This window comes from Pseudorca crassidens, chromosome 2 (assembly GCF_039906515.1).
Source record: "Pseudorca crassidens isolate mPseCra1 chromosome 2, mPseCra1.hap1, whole genome shotgun sequence".
NCBI classification, from domain to species: Eukaryota; Metazoa; Chordata; class Mammalia; order Artiodactyla; family Delphinidae; genus Pseudorca; species Pseudorca crassidens.
In genome coordinates, this window is record NC_090297.1 from 47631484 (window position 1) to 47650172 (window position 18689).

Genomic DNA, 18689 nt, shown 5'->3' on the forward strand with positions numbered 1-18689 from the left:
ATCACACAAGGAGATGAACCACCATAGGTAGTCAGAAGATGTAACGAATGGGAGAATTAAATATTAGAATGATATGAAAGTGACATTAAAATAAGCATGTTTTAAGTGTTCAAAGAAATAACGTGAGGAATAAAAGCCATTAGGAAAAACAATAGAGTGTGAAAAAAATATAGATTTGGGGGCAGGATAGGAGTTATGGAAATCATAAATATAGTTTTTTTAAAATTAATTTTTAAATTGAGGTATAACTGATGTACAATATTACATAAGTTTCATGTGTACAGCACAGTGATTCACAATTTTTAAAGGTTATATTCCATTTATAGTTATGATAAAATATTGGCTATATTCCCTGTGTTGTACTATATATCCTCATAGCTTATTTATTTTATACACAGTAGTTTGTATCTCTTAATCCCCTACCCCTATCTTGCCCCTTTCCACTTCTCTCTCTCCACTGGTGACCCCTATTTTGTTCTCTATATCTGTGAATTTACTTCTTTTTTGTTATATTCACTAGTTTTATTTTTTAGATTCCACATTTAAGTGATTACATACAGTATTTGTCTTTCTCTGCCTAACTTATTTCACTTAGCATCATACCCTCCAAGTCCATTCATGTTATTGCAAATGGCAATATTTCATTAAATATAGTTTTTGAAATAAAAATGTAGAAGTTGAAAAGTAGACTAGACACAGCAGAAGAGAGAACCGGTGAATTAGTTAGACCTGAGGAAGTCACCTAGCATGTAGCACAGAGAGATTAAGAGATGGAAGGTATTAAAAGAGAGCTCACAGTAGGGAGGATAGAATGAGAAAGTCCGATCTATATATACAAGGGATTCTAAGAGCAAAAAAGAAAGAAGATGATGAAAGGGAGCCAATATTCAAACGATAATAGCTAAGACATTAATATTGAAAAGGGAAATAAATCTATCTATTGAAGCAGCTTTAATAATAAATCCACAGGTATACAGTTTTTAATAAATCAGAACAAGTGAAAGAAAAAAAATGTAAAAGTTGTGTGAGAGAAAAGACAGATTATCTACAAAGGAATAGCAGTCAGACTGGCAATGGACTTCTCATTAGCAACAACAGATGCTGGGTATTGTGGATATCTTAAGGCAATGAGCTAAGATAGCTGTCAATGTAAAATCCTCTCCAGATATACTATCATTCAAGGGCAAGAGAGAAACAAAGACATTTTCAGAGTACAGATACGTGTACTTACTGCTCGCAGATCCTTGCTGAAAACATCGAATGAAACTGAACTAGTAATGAAATATCATATAAGAAACAATGGTGATCAAAGAAATTAATAAAGCTATTGGTAAATCTAAATAAATACTGACTGTAAAAAATAACTAATTTGTAGAAGTTTAAGAATAAAATAGACTTAAAATACTAAATAATAATATGGAAGATTGTGAAAGAGGGCTATGGGAGTTATTCTCAGGTATCATTTAGGAGCAGGATAGAGATTTTGATTATCATTAGACTTGGTTAATTATGGATGCCTTTCATTGTAATTACTAAAAGGAACAGAAATAGAATATTTAACTTCTCAACTGGTAGAAGGAAAATATTCAATGAGAAAGCTTAAATATTAAACAAGAAGGCAGAAAAGGAAAAAAATGCATGTAAGGGAATTGCATAGTAAATTTAAAACATAAAATATAATGGGAAAAAGTCCAAATCGATCAAGAATCACAATAAATGTACATAGATTAGTCTACTCCAATAAAAATGGAGAGGATCTGACAGGACATTGTAAAAATCTTGCTAATGCAGCTCAAAACCACCAGGCAAACCAAAGCTCCCATATCAATGTATGGAGAAAGAGATGCAAAACAAACTACCCAAAAGAAAGCTTAAGTAGGTATATAAATATTAGACCATACTTTAGCATGACTGATCAAGAAAATGAGAGAAGTTACACACACGTGCACGCATACACACACACATACGTAAATCACAGATACGAAAGGGGACAAAACTAAAGTTAGTTTTAGATTTTCAGAAATCTAAGAAAATGTTAAGATCAGCTCTCTGCCAATAAATTTGAAAATGTAGGGAAATTTGGCAAATTAATAGGGAAATATAAAATTACCACAGTGACTGAAGAAGAACTAGAAAGACAGATAGGCCAATAAGCCATCAAAGGGCTTGAATCAATAGTGCACACACCCGCCTCCACACTCGGGTCACCTCTCTCCTTTTCGTCTGCTAAGTAGTTTTATGGGCAACTTTTAGCAAAGTTTCAGGGGATAGAAAAACAGAAAAGCTACCCTACTCATTTTCAGAGGACAGTGTAATTTTGATAGGAAAACCACAAAATGACCAAACAATAAAATAAAAATAAAGCTCAATTTCACTTAAGAAATTTTAGCCCAAACTCACTAAATACTAAATAAATGAATTAGTCAGTATTAAAATTAACTCAAGAATAACTAAAATTTATTCCAAGACTTCAATGATGGCTCAACATCAGAAAATCTATCTGATGCAAATTATTGCAATTAATCACACTGAAACAGTAAGAGAGGAAAAAAACCCAAATTATTTTAGTAGATGCAAAAAAGCATTTCACATAGATAACTCTCTTAACTAGATTAAATACTAACAAATAGCACACTTAATGGCAAAGTGTAATAAACTTCAGCTGATATGTAAACTCTGTTGGGAACTCCTGAAATAGGAAAAAAACCAAATCCATAGAAAATTGGACAAAAGGATATGATAGACATCACAGAAGAGAAAAAGGGAATAGTTTATAGAAGTAAATATGCAATCTTATAGTCAACAGGGAAATGGAGTGAAGACAATGAGAATTTGGTTCATATCCAACAATTCAGCAAGAATCCCCAAACTGGAAAATAACATCACATTTGGCAGGAACATGGAGAAATAGAAACTCTTTACACGGGTTTGAGGGTATGAATTGACACAGCCATTTTGGGAGACAATTTTTCAATATCTAGTAAAACTGAAGCTCCTTATTTACTATTGTTTAGCAATTCTACTTTAGGTAAATAACCTAGTGAAACTTGCTTATATTCACCTGGAAATACATGAGGATTACCATTGCAGTATCATTGGAAAAGGTGAAAATATAAAACAATCTAAATATCCCTCAGTAAGAAAATACACAAATTGTGATACATTCATATGATGAAACATATACAATATGCAATTATAATGAATAAACTAGAATGTACATGCATCATCATAGAATATGAAAACAGCTTTGAAAAAATTCAAGTTTCAGAAGGATAAAATGAGATGCTGTTTATACAAAACTATAAAATCCTGCATCTTTAACAGATATCTGAGTTTGTAGCTGAAGAATAAGAAATACCCTAACTGGATTCACTCCAACATTCACAGTTGGAGTTGCCTCCAACTGGGAAGAAAGAATGAGAAATGGGACTAGGGAATGAAATAAAGGGGACTTCAACTGTATCCACAGCAAATGAAAAACCACTTCTTCACCCCAACTGTGGATAGGAGAGAGAGAGAAAAAAATCACCCATAATTCTCCCACCTTCACACTAGTGAGCTCTTTGCATTTTGGTAATCTTCCTGATTTTCCCCATATTCTTATAGTTGTTATAGACAATGAAAAGGTTGGAGTTCGCTTTACATTTTTCCCTCTATTTATTTTATAAGCATATTCCACCAACTGTTTTCCCATCTATGTTTGACCACTTTGAATATTTCAGGTTTTTTTTTTCACAATCTCTGTAATATTTTAATAGACGTATATGAGTAGTTCATTTTGCTGAAGAGGAAAAATATGAACTCTGATGCACCAGTAATTTCTCCCCTCATCATTTTGTTCCCCTCCCCCTCCATGAAATAATCCAGAGAAACGGTCTTAAATTATAGACTATGCCATATATCTTATGCTCCAATGGCCTAACAATCTCAATGTGTCTACGGTAAATTAACTTTATTAATAAGAAACAATTTGTGGAAATATTGAAAGAAGATGTGTAATCAATTTCTTGGACTATTTTTGTCAGAAATGAATAAATATCTGACTTCAGATGATCTGAAAGAATTTCAAGAGAGTGTAAAAAAAAAGTCATCTTTCAGATCAATTGTCTTTGTAGAGACGCAGTCCCAGGATTAATGTTGAAAGGGAAAAAAGATATTGTACATGTATTTAAACTTCCCTTTTTGTTACCTGAGGATGTCTTTTATCTTTTTCCCGGTCCATTAAAACCAGATCTGAGGGGCTTCCCTGGTGGCGCAGTGGTTGAGAGGCCGCCTGCCGATGCGGGGGACACGGGTTCGTGCCCCGGTCCGGGAGGATCCCACATGCCGCGGAGCGGCTGGGCCCGTGAGCCATGGCCGCTGAGCCTGTGCCTCCGGAGCCTGTGCTCCGCCACAACAGTGAGAGGCCCGTGTACCGCAAAAAAAAAAAACAAACCGGATCTGAGATCTACCTTGACTTAATACAACATGGGTCAATATAATGAACTTGGATTGCTGGGAAGAAATAACTCTATAATTTAAATACATCTATGCTTCAATTTCATTGTTTCCACATTTATTAAAACATTCATGTCTCCAGGACTTCAGACGTTATTGGGAGGCAACACAGAATTACAGACAAACTCGGAGCTTGGGGTCAGACTTATGAATTTGAGTCCTATCTCTTCCATTTTCTAGTTTTAAAGTATTGAATAAATACCTTAAATCCCCACTTTCCTACTCTATACAACAGTAATAATAAAATCTACTTTAAAGGTATATTATAGATATTGAATGAAATATTTGCCCTCTGTATATAGGCATATCACCAAAATTGGGCTAGTAATTTTATTATATTATCAAAATTACAGTATTTTAAAAAAGAAGTGTTGAGGTTTGCATTTTGGAAAGTTCCTTTTATTACTGGCATAGCATCAGTTTCTATCTTTTCTGACTTTCTTATAGAAAACCTCTAGTAATTTAAATATTACATAATAAAACACGAATGTTTCTTAATGATATCTTCAACAATATCCATGTTCCTGGAGAAACAAGAGCTCCATAAATGCAATGGAAATGCTACAGATGATTTACAAAAGCAGGTATTTTCTAATTGTGTTTGGACGCTTGGAAACCTAACTTCAAAATAGATTTTTGAACAACTAGGGGTCTCTCTGGCTAAAACACAGACTTGTGAACTCCCCTTGTGGTTGTTTCCACTTGCCATGTCCACCCCTGGGCTACCGCCTTCCTTTGGAGAAAATAATTCGTCAACCTCTGTATCAGACTGTACATGCTAGGGAAGCAGCTCACGCAGCTCATTCAAACATCTGCTCATTGTTCATGGCAGGATTAGGTGCTATTTGTTGAGGGTTTACCATGTGTTGGGCACTGTACCTAGATTCATCCCATCCACCTCTCATTGGTCGTGTGGCCTCGAACAGTTAGCTCCTCTGAGCCTTCATTTCTTCACAGGGTCATTGGCAGTTTGATGGGCGAATAACTGAGTTAACATGTGAAAATGCCTGATGGGTACGTTTCCTTTCTCATCTTCTCCTGTGCCACACTGCATGAGGGTGGGTCGAAAAGTTTCAATGCGACAGTTCTGGAAAATCTAAAGAGCTTGCGTTAAAGTAGAACGATTGAGACTTGAACAGCAAAACCAGTGAGGCTTTTGCATTTGTTTTATCAGGGGTGTGGACCTAAGTTGAAAAATCCAGCTTCTTCCACTTATGTCAATGGCCCACATGTTCTGGAAACAGGAAGAACACTTGTAGCTTAGCCAGCAGCTGCTCTCTGTGACATTCCACAGGTTCCTGGTGACAAGGAAGGATGAGACCATCCGATTTCTCAATTACTCAAAGTCCCAAACTGGGAAAGTTCCTGTTTCCAACAAATACTTCTTGTAAGACTACTCTCCCCATAGGCTTTTCACTTAAGAAATTCTTGAACGAAAGAATTAACTCTTGGGCTTCCCTGGTGGCGCAGTGGTTGAGAGTCCGCCTGCCGATGCAGACAGAGGACACGGGTTCGTGCCCCGGTCCGGGAAGATCCCACATGCTGCGAAGTGACTAGGCCCGTGAGCCATGGCTGCTGAACCTGCGCGACCGGAGCCTGTGCTCCGCAGCGGGAGAGGCCAAAACAGTGAGAGGCCCACATACCGCAAAAAAAAAAAAAAGAATTAACTCTTGAATCAAATAACTGATAATTAGACTTTAAAAAATGGCATCCATTCTATCTAAAATCGATCTCAAAATGCATTCATGCCAGGTTCACAAAAATGCACGAGAAATTTTAAAGGATTCTTTTTTTCTCATAAGCTATTCCAACCTCTGTCTTCTACATATAAGATAGTGGTTAAAGACGAAGCAGTTGAGCAGAATGCTTATAAGGAGACACAGGCTATGGAAAGAGAGGTGTGGGGTTGAATCTCAGCTTCACCTGGCTGTGATCCTGGACTGGTAATTGGACCCAAGTCACTTCTTCCTTTAATCCTCTTTTTTATGAGGATGAGGTGACGTACATTATGCTGTGCTTAGTGCAGTGCTTGGCACAAAGAGTTCACTACTTCCACTTGCACTACTACGTTTACTACCACTTCCACCTCTACACACATCGACCACTTGGACTTCAAGTTCTCCCACCTCTACCACCAGTTCTCTCACTTCTACCATTTTTACAGAACACACACACACCTCTGCATACACATCTTTGTATATCATGCTTATATTTTATGAATCATATATATGTTTATGCATATACACATGTACACACGTGTTTGTATGCAGGCCTAATTCTACTATTGCAAGTTTCATAACCTTACGGATTTTACTATGACGTCTACAACCAACAGCAACAACAAACAACATATACAAGGCCTCCAATGTCATTCAGCCCTGGGCAGTAGGTATTTCTTTGTTTCCAATTCATGAATGGATAACCCAATTCTTTCTATAAAGAGTCATAAAAGTACAACGACTGGGATGGTTAATTTTATGTGGCCACAGGGTGTCCTGATAAATATTATTTCTGATGTGTCTGGAGGGTGTTTCTGGAAGAAGTCAGCATTTGCATCAGTGGGCTCAGCAGAGCAGATTGCCCTCCCTAATGCGAGCAGGCATCATGCAGGCCACTGAGGGTCTGAATAGAACAAAAGCAGAAGCAAAGAATTCGCTCAATTTTTCCTGCCTCACTTATTGAGCTGGGACATGTCAACTCATCTTCTCCTGCCTTGGACTAGGATTTACACCATTGGCTCCCCTGGTTCTCAGGCTGTTGGACTTGGAATTACACCACTGGCTTTCCTGCTTACAGATGGCAGATCATGGGACTTCTTAGCCTCAATAACTGTGTAAGCCATTTCCTCATCCTTCTTTTTTGTTTTTTAACTTATTTATTTATTTCTTGGCTGTATTGGGTCTTCATTGCTGCACACGGGCTTTCTCTAGTTGCGGCGAGCGGGGGCTACTCTTCGCCACAGTGCGCGGGCTTCTCATTGTGGTGGCTTCTCTTGTTGCGGAGCACAGGCTCTAGGCGTGTGGGCCTCAATAGTTGTGGCACGCAGGTTCAGTAGTTGTGGCGCACGGGCTTAGTTGCTCCGTGGCATGTGGGATCTTCCCGGACCAGGGCTCGAACCCGTGTCCCCTGCATTGGCAGGCAGATTCTTAACCACTGCACCACCAGGGAAGTCCCTAATTCCTCATACTTAATGATTAAATAAATATTATATATGTAATATATACAATATAATATGTAATATATAAGTATATAAAATATATGTGCTACTACTGGTTCTGTTTCTCTGGAGAACCCTGACTAATACAATGACCAAGTAAATGTTGTTAAAGTGATCCCAGTTTCGGGAGTATTACTAACTCTGAAGCTACTTTGTCAAACCATTGATCTCATTCAAAAGGAGGGCGTGTCAACAATAATGATAGCTAATAATTATTACACACTTACTAGTGCCAGGCACTGTTTCAAGTATACGTATCAATTTGTTTGATTCTCATTTGAACCTATGAAGATACTGTCATTCTTTCCACGTTCAGATGAGAAAACTGAGGCACAATCTACGGTCACAGAGTAGTAAGCGGCAGAGCAGAGATTAGAAGCCAGATATCTGAGTCCAGAATCTGGGGTCCTAACCGCTCTGCTGGAGACCGTCTCGGAAGGGAAGGGAAGTGCCAGCGGAAGCAAAACAGAGCATGAGCAGCTCCACTGCCATGGAAGTCACCACAGGAGGAGGTCATTGGCACACACAGCAGAGAGGCCCCCAGACGACAAAACAAACTACGAAGCAAAGCCATGATGAGAAACAATCACATGTGCTGAAGATGGGAAAGTACAGAAGATCTGAGATTTCCATTCATTAACTCACACGCCCTCATTCCCCCTTTGACCAAACTCTATTCATGCTAATGTTATGTATGTTCTCTCCTTGAATCCTCTCAGTAGCACTATAAGGCATTTTACACATGTGGAAACTAAGGCTTGGAGATATTCAGTACTTGTCCAAGGTAGCACCATTGTGGGTCCAGAAACCAGGCCTTCTAATTCCTAGTCTATGCTCTTTTCCTCTAAACTACTAGTCACTCTAGAACCAAGGAGAAACTACAATGAAAATGATGAAGCCCAGGTTGATGGTGAAAGTCAAGGAGCTAACAAGTGAGTCTGGGATGATATTTTTTAAAATATCATTAGGCTGATCCAATGGTTTCACAGATCAATTCCTCTATATAATAGTCACTTATATTGGGAACATGTGAGAAGGAAGTTACTATACTTCTCTATGCCTGACATTATCATCTATAAGAGAACAGTATTACTTAACCTGTATTTTGAGGTTAAGGCAGAATCTATGAAATCACTGCTGAACTTAGGAATGACTCTTTAAAAGCACCCTGACTTCTACTAATGCAACCATGAAAGCAATTTCTCAATAATCCAGCGGCAACTTCCACAGCATGAACAAAAGATGACCTCAAGCCCTCAATTTCATTGTTAAGCTCAAGCTTTAAAATATCTGAATTTCAAATTTCAGGGTGTCTGCTTTGAAGTGCACCATCATATCTGACAGCATTTGTTTTAAGAAGGAGAAGGCAAGGTCACCCTCTGAGCTGCTGGCAGACTTTCCTAGGAGACCATCCTCCTGACTCCCAGCTGCTTCCTGTAGCCCTACACCTCCTTACAGACAAACCCTGCCACTTGAAACACACGACAAATCGCTACCATTTATCAAGTGTTTACAACATTGCTGGGTACTTTGTAGAATTATAGATATTTATCTCAATCCTCACAGCAACCCTAAAAGGTAGGATTTATTGATTTCTCCATTTTCCCATGTGAAGAAATAGGAGGCCCAGAGATATTAAATAACTCTCCTAAGATGACACAGAGACTGTGGTGCACAAAATATAAACCCAAGGCTATCTGACCTGACCCCAAATTTTATGCTCTTAACCCCTTATAACACACTCCCTGGATCTTCTCGTTTTCCAGTATTGCTATGTCATTCGATTTAAACAAATTTCATTTATGTAGCTGGTAAGAAAGGAGTATTTGATTCTCCCTCTGCTTTCAAAGAATTTATAATTTAGACAGGGAGGTGAACTACACCCAAGGATCTGGAAACTAACAAAAAACAGACTGAATATAATAGAGTCGCAAGCTAAGAACCATCTAAGTCCATTCTATTATTCAGCCAGCATTTGTTGAACTGTTATTACATGCTACACTGCCTTGTATACACGCTACCACTATACATTCCAATTATGTCAAATTATCTGTGATTCCTGGACACACCAGGAGGTTTCCTGCCTCTGTGCTTTTGTATGTGTGGTTCCCCTGCTTGTAATGTCCTAACCTCCGATGTCCTTTTCACAAACTCCCACTTGTTCTTTAAAGCACTAAGTGTTATTTTCTCTGGTCCTTCTACAGTCTATTCTCCACACAGCAGCCAGGATGATCTTTTAAAAAGATAACTTACATCGACACATGAATGGATAAAGAAGATGTGGCAAATATATACAATGGAATATTACACAGCCATAAAAAGGAACGAGATTGAGTTACTTGTAGTGGATGGACCTAGAGTCTGTCATACAGAGTGAAGTAAGTCAGAAAGAGAAAAATAAATACCATATGCTAACACATATATATGGAATCTAAAAAATATAAATGGTTCTGATGAACCTAGGGGCAGGACAGGAATAAAGACGCAGATGTAGAAAATGGACTTGAGGATACTGGGAGGGGGAAGGGTAAGCTGGGATGAAGTGAAAGAGAGGCATGGACATATATACACTACCAAATGTAAAATAGATAGCTAGTGGGAAGCAGCCACATAGCACAGGGAGATCAGCTCAGTGCTTTGTGACCACCTAGAGGGGTGGGATAGGGAGGGTGGGAGGGAGACGCAAGAGGGAGGGGATATGGGGATGTATGTATACATATGGCTGATTTACTTTCTTATAAAGCAGAAACTAACACACCATTGTAAAGCAATTATACTCCAATAAAGATGTTTAAAAAAATTTTTTTTTAAAGATAACAGACCTTGTCACAATCCTGCTTGCGATTCTTAATTAAAAACAACAACAGGGCTTCCCTGGTGGCGCAGTGGTTGAGAGTCCGCCTGCCGATGCAGGGGACACAGGTTCGTGCCCCGGTCCGGGAGGATCCCACATGCCACGGAGCGGCTGGGCCCGTGAGCCATGGCCACTGAGCCTGTGCGTCCAGAGCCTGTGCTCCACAACGGGAGAGGCCAAAACGGTGAGAGGCCCGTGTACCAAAAAAAACAACAACAACAAAACCATCAAACGCTTCACCTTTACGATCTCATTCTTAGTAACCTCTCCAAACCCCCGTCCTGCCACCCTCTCCCTCCCTCATTACACTCTAAGCACACTGGCCTCCTTTCTGTTTTGCAAGGACACTATCCTCTCTCCTACCTCAAGGACTTTGCAAATAGTGTTCCTGCTTCCTGGAATGCTCCTGTATGGCCAGCTGCCTCTCAACCACGAGGTCTCACCTTAGATGTGTGGACGAAGAAAGTCACCTGCTGTATCAGTAAAAAAAATGATGTTGCGGCCATCAGGCCACTGCACCCCGCCCCACCCCCACCCACCTCCTGACTGTGGACCCTGAGGGGATTAAAGATGGAGAAAACAGGATTCTGGCCTTAGGTAAGTTAAGGTGCATATCAAAGGAACAATTTCAATGAACCCAGGCTCTTGCACCTTCCCATACAGAAAAGAAAAGCGCTAAATTCATTCACTTGAGATTTTTGTTTTTCCTTTAATTAGTAGAAATATTTTGATGTTCAACTACCTGATGTTTGCAAAACTCTTCTATACCCTGGCTCTTCCCTTACCTCTTTGGAACAGTCTCTCAGAGCTATCTGAGAGGCTGTCAGCCTGGCTTCAGTCCTCAACAAGTCCACCAAATAAAACACAATTCTCAGCTTTTAGGTTGTGCATTTTTTTTTCAGTCGACAGACATCACCTTCAAGAAAGTCCTTCTCCTGCTACCTTTTCCCGAGAGCCCTCTTCCCCACCTGTTTCCGTCTACCATAATTCTTTGCTTTATACCATTCTTAATAGTTGTCATAAATCTTTAAATTATTTCATTACTTTTATTAGTTTAATTGTCTCTTTTACTCTGGGGTCTTATACTGTATCACTCACTGCTGGGTCCCCAGTGACTAACACTACAGGCTCCAGTGATCTGGGTGCTCCTCTGATGCTCACAGAAATACTGAAAACTACTAGATGGACAGGTAGATGGTGTCATATCATTAATTTTTTCATTGAGCTCCTCTGTGCCAGGCACTGTTCTAGAATATAAAGGCAAATGAGAGACAAGGTCCTTGAACTCAAGACTCTCATGGTCTCAAATAACACAGAAAATAAATAACTAGGATAAATATTATCATTGGAAGCATTAATAAATACTAACAGAAGAATAAAGCAGCCTTATATATGGAATAGATAGTATCTTGGGAAAGGAAACATAAGCTATAGTCAGGGAGGCTGACATTTCAGCATTTATCATTACCTTACGTTATACCATCATTTGCATATTTATTTTTCTTCCCAGCTGAAATGTATGCGTCATGAGGGCAGAGATTCTTTTGTTTTCTGTTGGATTACCAGCATCTAAATGATGTCTGGCACATACTCGAGGTGCAAAAAAGATTAATTGAATGAATGAACAATCGAACAAATCCTGCATGATGAGAAGGAGTCATCAGGTGAAGATCTGGGAAGAGGCCACTCTATACAAAGGAAAAAGCAAGTATTTCTGCCTGGGAAGAACATGCTTGTTGTATCTGCAGAGAAGCCAAAAGGCCAGTGGGCTGAATACAGTGAACAAGGGAAAGAGGAGGTTAGGAGAGGAGTAAAGGGCAGCCAGAATGACGGGACCTTCTCGGCCCTTGTAAAGAGTCTGGGATTTTAAAACTTTATTCTAAATGTAAAATGGAGGTGAAGTTCTCAATGATTAGTCTGATTAAATAAGTATCAATAGTTAATTCAGAGTGTAATGGGTCCGCAGAAGAGAGGGAAGAGAGGAGAGAGGGCTAAAATAATAAGGACAAGCTTGTTGGTGGAGTGTCACTTGCTGGATGCTAGACTAAGAAGGAGAAGAGAAGAGAGAGGATTTCATGTAAATCCACATCTTCATACAGCAGGAACCCTTACGTGATACACAAGGGCAAATGAAGAGGTCAGATCATCCTCCTTATTCGGCTTTGTTTAAATTAGAAGGATGTGATATCGCATGTACAAGCAATGCAAAATATACAGATAGAGTCTTGGAATGTTTAGTCATATCAAAGTCCATAGAGGGTAATTCATTCTATCTGTCCATCCTTCTCCCCATCAGTCTGTTTATCTGTCACTCCATTGGTCCATCACCTACTTAGTTATACATCGTTATTACTTGCATGTCTACTTCCTGGGGAAACAAAGGTGAAAAAGACATGATCCATTGCCTCACTGAGTTTACAGTCTAACAGAAATGTCCTCAAATCCCTCATGTTGAAAAACTCTTGACACAGGACACTGTGGTTGAAAATATTTATAAACACACAGTTCTGAGTTCACAACCTGGATAAGCTCTGTATTATCTTATACTTTAGGTCAAGTCATGAAATGTCTCTGAGCCCGTGGTTTCTCCTCTACAAGATGGGAATATTAGTTTTGCACTCTTAAAATGGTTATGGGGTTCAAATGAGTCTAACAGATATAAATAAAGGGCTGAGCAATGCCCAGGACGTGCCCAGTAACCAAAGATTAGTTTTCACTCAAGTTTGCTGAATATACCTATGTACAAAAAAAGGCTCCAAGTCTACAACTCGTGATTGTCTGATTTCTTCCTAAATCATGACCTTTTCCTTATCAACTGAATGCTACCAAAGAGAGAAGGCACTGCTCGACTCTAAACACTTTCCACTGTAGCCAGCCTCCCTCACACAGATCTTTCTGCAAAGAGAAAATGAAATCCTAAGGCCACAAGTCTGGTATTTTATATATAATTTTATTTCCATTTTATTCACAAACTCATTTTTAATTAGAAAGAACTGGACAATAGGCAATGAGGACAGCGTGAGGGGTGAATCCACAGCTATGCCACACATGAGATGCTGTAAATATCTGTCAATTACCAAACAAAAAACAAGGAGGCCAGGAGTCTCTTAAACCTTGCCCTCTTTTGTCACAGGTAAGAGTCCCATGCGAATCCACAGTAAGACACCTGGGAGGCTGTGCTCTGGAGTCGGGCTGACCAGGTCAGACCCTGGCACTGCTGATCCAGTTGCATCTTCCTGGATTACTTAACCTGACTCTATGGTTAGAAAGTCCACTAACCACTTACTTCATGGGGTGGTTGCAGTTGGGAGTTTTAAAATGAAAGTGGGACATAAACATAGGGCACAAGGCTTTGTCTGTAAAAAGTGCTCAATAAGTAGAATCTTTAGGTGATTTTTTTTAAAAGGAGGAAAACTTAAAAACATGAAAGAAGAGAGAGAGCTTAAATAAATCCACTGTTCCCACCACCCTTGCCCTTGTGAAAGGCAGAGCGAACAGTGGCCTTGGTAAGTCCCTAAAGTCCAATTAAAAAGGGATAATAAGAAGTTATTGAAGTGGGTTGAGCTGAAGCCACCTGAGTGTTCTGGATCTAAAAATTAATAAAGGCACAGGCTTAAAAAAAAAAAAAGTCCTTCTCTTTATTTTTGCCCCAAAGTGACTCAGTTTAACACACTGAGATCTTGGGGCCAATTTTCACATTCCAGATAGCATTATGAGGAGCCTACTTCGCTGTTGGTCATTGGGAGCAGATCTATACTAGTATTAACTACCTAAAATGCAGCCATTCATGAAACAGCACTGTAGTTACAAACGATTTAAAAACTAGCCTTCAGAAGTTCTAGTGTTACATGCATACAGTACAAAGACATGCTTGTTTTGTTAAATAGAAACCAATCCCCAATAGCTTTTAGGAAAGTACCATCTTGTGCTGAGCACTGGTGATGTGCCAAGCACATTGTTAAATATCAACAGGGATGGAAACAACACATCACCTACAGGTTCTAGATTCCTCTCTTTCCCTCCCATCTCACTCCCCACAGCTGATCCAGCAATTGCTGGCTTTCCTTTAAAACATAACTTGAATCCGTTCATTTCTTTATCTCCATTTCTACCCCCTTGTCTGTGTCAAGTTACTTAACCTCTCTGTGACTCAGTTTTCTCATCTATAAAATATATAATAGCTTCATCTACTTCTTAAAGATTGTCACAAATGGAATCATTTATGCTTAGAACAGACACCATATCAGTGTTGATTGCTATTTTTAATGTTATTGCCATTGTTTCATTGTCACAATGGCTTCCTAGGCTGTCTGCCTATTTCCACCTGCTTCTCCACTAAATTTAGTATTTAGACAGCATCCAGATTGATCTTTACAAAATAAATGTCAGCTCATGTCACTGCCTGGCTTAAAAACTCTCCTCTGGCTTCCCAATGCATTTAGAGCAAAATCCAAACTCATTCCACGGCTCCCAAGAACCAGCACCGCCATTCCCCTAGAGCGCTGTGTTTTAGCTGTGCTCCCTGCCGTTCCGGTTCTTGAAATGTGTAGAGGGCGGTTCTTGAGAATTCGCCCCAGCTGTTCCCTCTCCTGGAACATCTTCTAGACCTTCCATAACTGGGTCCTCATCATTCAGGTCTCAGCCCAAATGTCACCACCTCAGGGAGGCTTTTCTTGATCATCCTACACCTCCTTTATTTCACTCCCAACCCCCTGTTATTATCCTAATATGCTTTAAGTTTTTTTCTTTATAGAAGCAGACTCACAGAGATAGAAAACAAACTAGTGGTTACCATTTGGGGGGAGCAATATATGGGTGGGGAAGTGGGAGTTACAAACTATCGGGTGTAAGATAAGCTACAAGAATGTGTTGTACAAAAAAGGGAATATAGTCAATATTTTGTAATAACTGTAAGTGGAGTGTAACCTTTAAAACTTGTATAAACATTTTTTTTCTTTATAGCACTTACCACTATTCAAATAAGGACTACAGCTTCATCTTATTTGGCCACGATGTCATTTCTCTGTTATCATCATTATTTTACTTGAACGCTTTAGTAAAGGCATTTATTCCCCAGGTTCTATTCTTCCCGGTTGTCTAATACAGGTCCTAGACATAGTCACATAATCTGCTCAGCCCTAGAAGATGCTTGTGTTTCCCACTCTGCATGGGAAAGAAATATCAAAAACCAAACACAAAAGTATGTCCCAAAGTATTAGGTTGAAGGAGGCCATCCAGAAGATTGAAAATAGGCTTATATTATCTTTTAAAGATGATCATCAAAATGAAAATACAAAATTAAAAGTCCAGAAGAGAATATGGTGGAATCCTGAGATCCAGGCACAGACCCTCACGCGAGAAACAGTGTACTGTCTGAATCTTTTCTACTCCTGAAATAAATAGCCTCTCGCTGCCTTAGTGTCTAAGTCAGAGATTCCCTGACTCAGGACTACCCTCTGACTCTTCTTAATAGGAGAAAATCCATATTGATAGCTAATGAATAAAATATTAGCCAACTCTGCTAAGTACTGATATAGACCCAGGGCTGCTTACTGCCCTGGGACTACCCTGCTTTGCTCACAAACACAAATAGGAGCTGCTTATTCAAGAGGCATGCCAACCAGCTTGGTTTGCATGAAAGAGTGATGACAAAGGATAAACTCCACAGAGTCAATTCATTAATGCGATATTAATATTCCAGAGATAAGAAGAAATGGAGAGGCCAAGAGTTGAAGAAACTAAGACTCATTGATCATCTTCTGTGTACTCCATGCTTTATATAATTTATCTCATTTAGTCTTTGTGACCATCAATGAAGTAAATATTACTATGTTCACTTTACAGACGCACATGTCAAAACTCTGAGCTGTTGAATGACTGGTGTAAAATAGAGTGGTTGAACCCATGCTAATCTGACTCCAGACCTGTACTTGCTCCATTACACAATGCTGCTTATATTTAATACACAATATAGAGAGGCTCAGAAGTAAAAATGGCTATTCTAAATGCACTGAGTTCCTAACAAGAGGATTACAAAATATATCCACAGAAATACAGTGAAAACACAAAGACTCCTGTTTTATGAGTAATGGTTGAAAACAATGACCATTTGAGATTAGAGAAGAAAGTAGTCCTTAGATGTTTTAAAAACTGTCACGTAAAGGAGGAGTAAGGACAACATCCATAATACCAATGAATAGATCTTGGAGGGATGGTTGGGAATCTAGAGTAAGGAAGTCATTTCTTTTTCCAGCCCAACTTGAAGGACTTTTGAATAAACAAACGAACAAATGTGTGTGTGGGTACATGTAAGATATTTTATACACTGCTGTATTCTCAATGTATATAAGAGGGCTTGGCATATAGTAGATGCTCAATAAATATATGTTCAGTGGATAAAATCTGGCCCAACAAAGAAAAACACTGGACTCTCCAGGCAATGAGGTCCCCGTGAAAGGATTTTTGAAGAGACTAAGCTTCTGAGCATGAATTCTTGCCTTTGGTGGGAGGTTGTATAACAGCCAAGTAAATGGTATTGAGCACTCTCTAGATGCTAGGTAATGTGCTAAACACTTTACAATCATTACTTCATTTAACCAACACCACAATTGCATGAGTTAGGATCTATCAATATCCCATTTTACATAAGTAGAAACTGAGGTTTGCAGAGGTTAAGGCATTTGTCCAGTACTACATAGGTGTTAAATGGTAAGGCTTAGATGAAAAGCCCAGATTTTTGTTAACATTATGCTGTAATGGCCTGGCTGCATTAGCTAATTGCCATGTCTCCTTCCAGTAATAAGATCTGACATATTCTATTTCTAATCTAATATCTTTATTGAAAATTAATACCATGAACATGGAAGATGTTCTTCCCAAACAAGCGCCAGTTTCCACAGAAGTTGTATCTAAGGCTGCCTAGCATCATGGCATTTACTTGTTCAAGCTAATTTCTTATCATTGACAAGATAAAATTCAAAATCCTTAGCATGGCACTTAATGTATTTCAGGATCTAATGTCATCTCTTACTTTTCCACATCAGCATACTTCTTTTGTCTCTTTATATCCTCTTTTTTATTACTACCACCTTGCTTTCAATCATGTTCTAGCTCTATACTGACCAGCCATTGCTCTGTCCTTTAGTCCATCCATCTGTCCGTCCATCCATCCATCTACCAACTACCAGTCAAGAATGTGGTTATTTCTGGGGACAAAACCCTGCCCTCACCTATCTTACAGTCACACAAAAGGGAACAAATAAGTAAGCCTACCTAATCCTGACCTATCACACAGGATACATCTCAAGGTGTTATTCCTTCTATGAAGACAGGCCTAAGTATTCTGGTGCCTCTTCATCTCTTGTCTTTCACTCTTATAGCAGTATGGCCCATATCATAACCGAAGTATAGTGAGCCTCATTTTAGATGAGGCTAGGTTCTAAAGTCAGTGTGAAAGGACAGAATAGTGAAACTGTCCTTGTAAATCTCTTAGGAAGAAGGTGTCACGTTAGAGGCTGACTACAGTTTCCCAATACTTGCCCATCACAGCAAGTTTGCCCCCCATGTTGAAATGGATGATTCAAGTGCCAGAGAAGGAGTCAGCTTAGTTTAGAGCCAAGCTGTAGGGAAAATGCACATCTAGCTGAACACTAGCTTATGAGTGTGCTGAATCACACTCATAATCATACTGAGGTGCTCACCGTATTTGAGGCAAGAGGGAATTAAGACTGACTCAGAGCACAGCAGAATTACATTCTCCCCTCAAACTGTGATACTGAGGCCCATGTTCATTGAGTAAATAGTGCAAATCATCTCCCAAGCCTTCTAAATTTTTTTCCCTCTTTCATATAAATGCACATAGAAGGCAGTTCCACTGACCTACCTCATGCCATCCTTGAACTCTTTCAAACAGACAACTGAACCAGGAGTTCCTAGAGCACATGAATCTTTTCTAGCATCATTCGGTCTGTTCCTTGTTGAACAAGAGCATCGTATCAAGTCCTTAGTGTACGAGATCCTCCATGATTTGGTTCCTGTCTCCCTCCCATTTCTTTCCATTCCTTACTATACTTTCTATACTCTAACTCAAGTAGTTCTAGTTTCCAAAAGAAGACTTGTTAC

At 39.2% G+C, this 18689-nt stretch overlaps 1 protein-coding gene across 1 annotated transcript in view; it reads right to left on the reverse strand.

Moving 5' to 3' along the window:
• FYB2 (FYN binding protein 2) overlaps positions 1 to 18689 on the reverse strand; it is an 89255-nt gene that overhangs the window by 61640 nt on the left and 8926 nt on the right. The gene's annotated exons all lie outside the window — the stretch shown is intronic.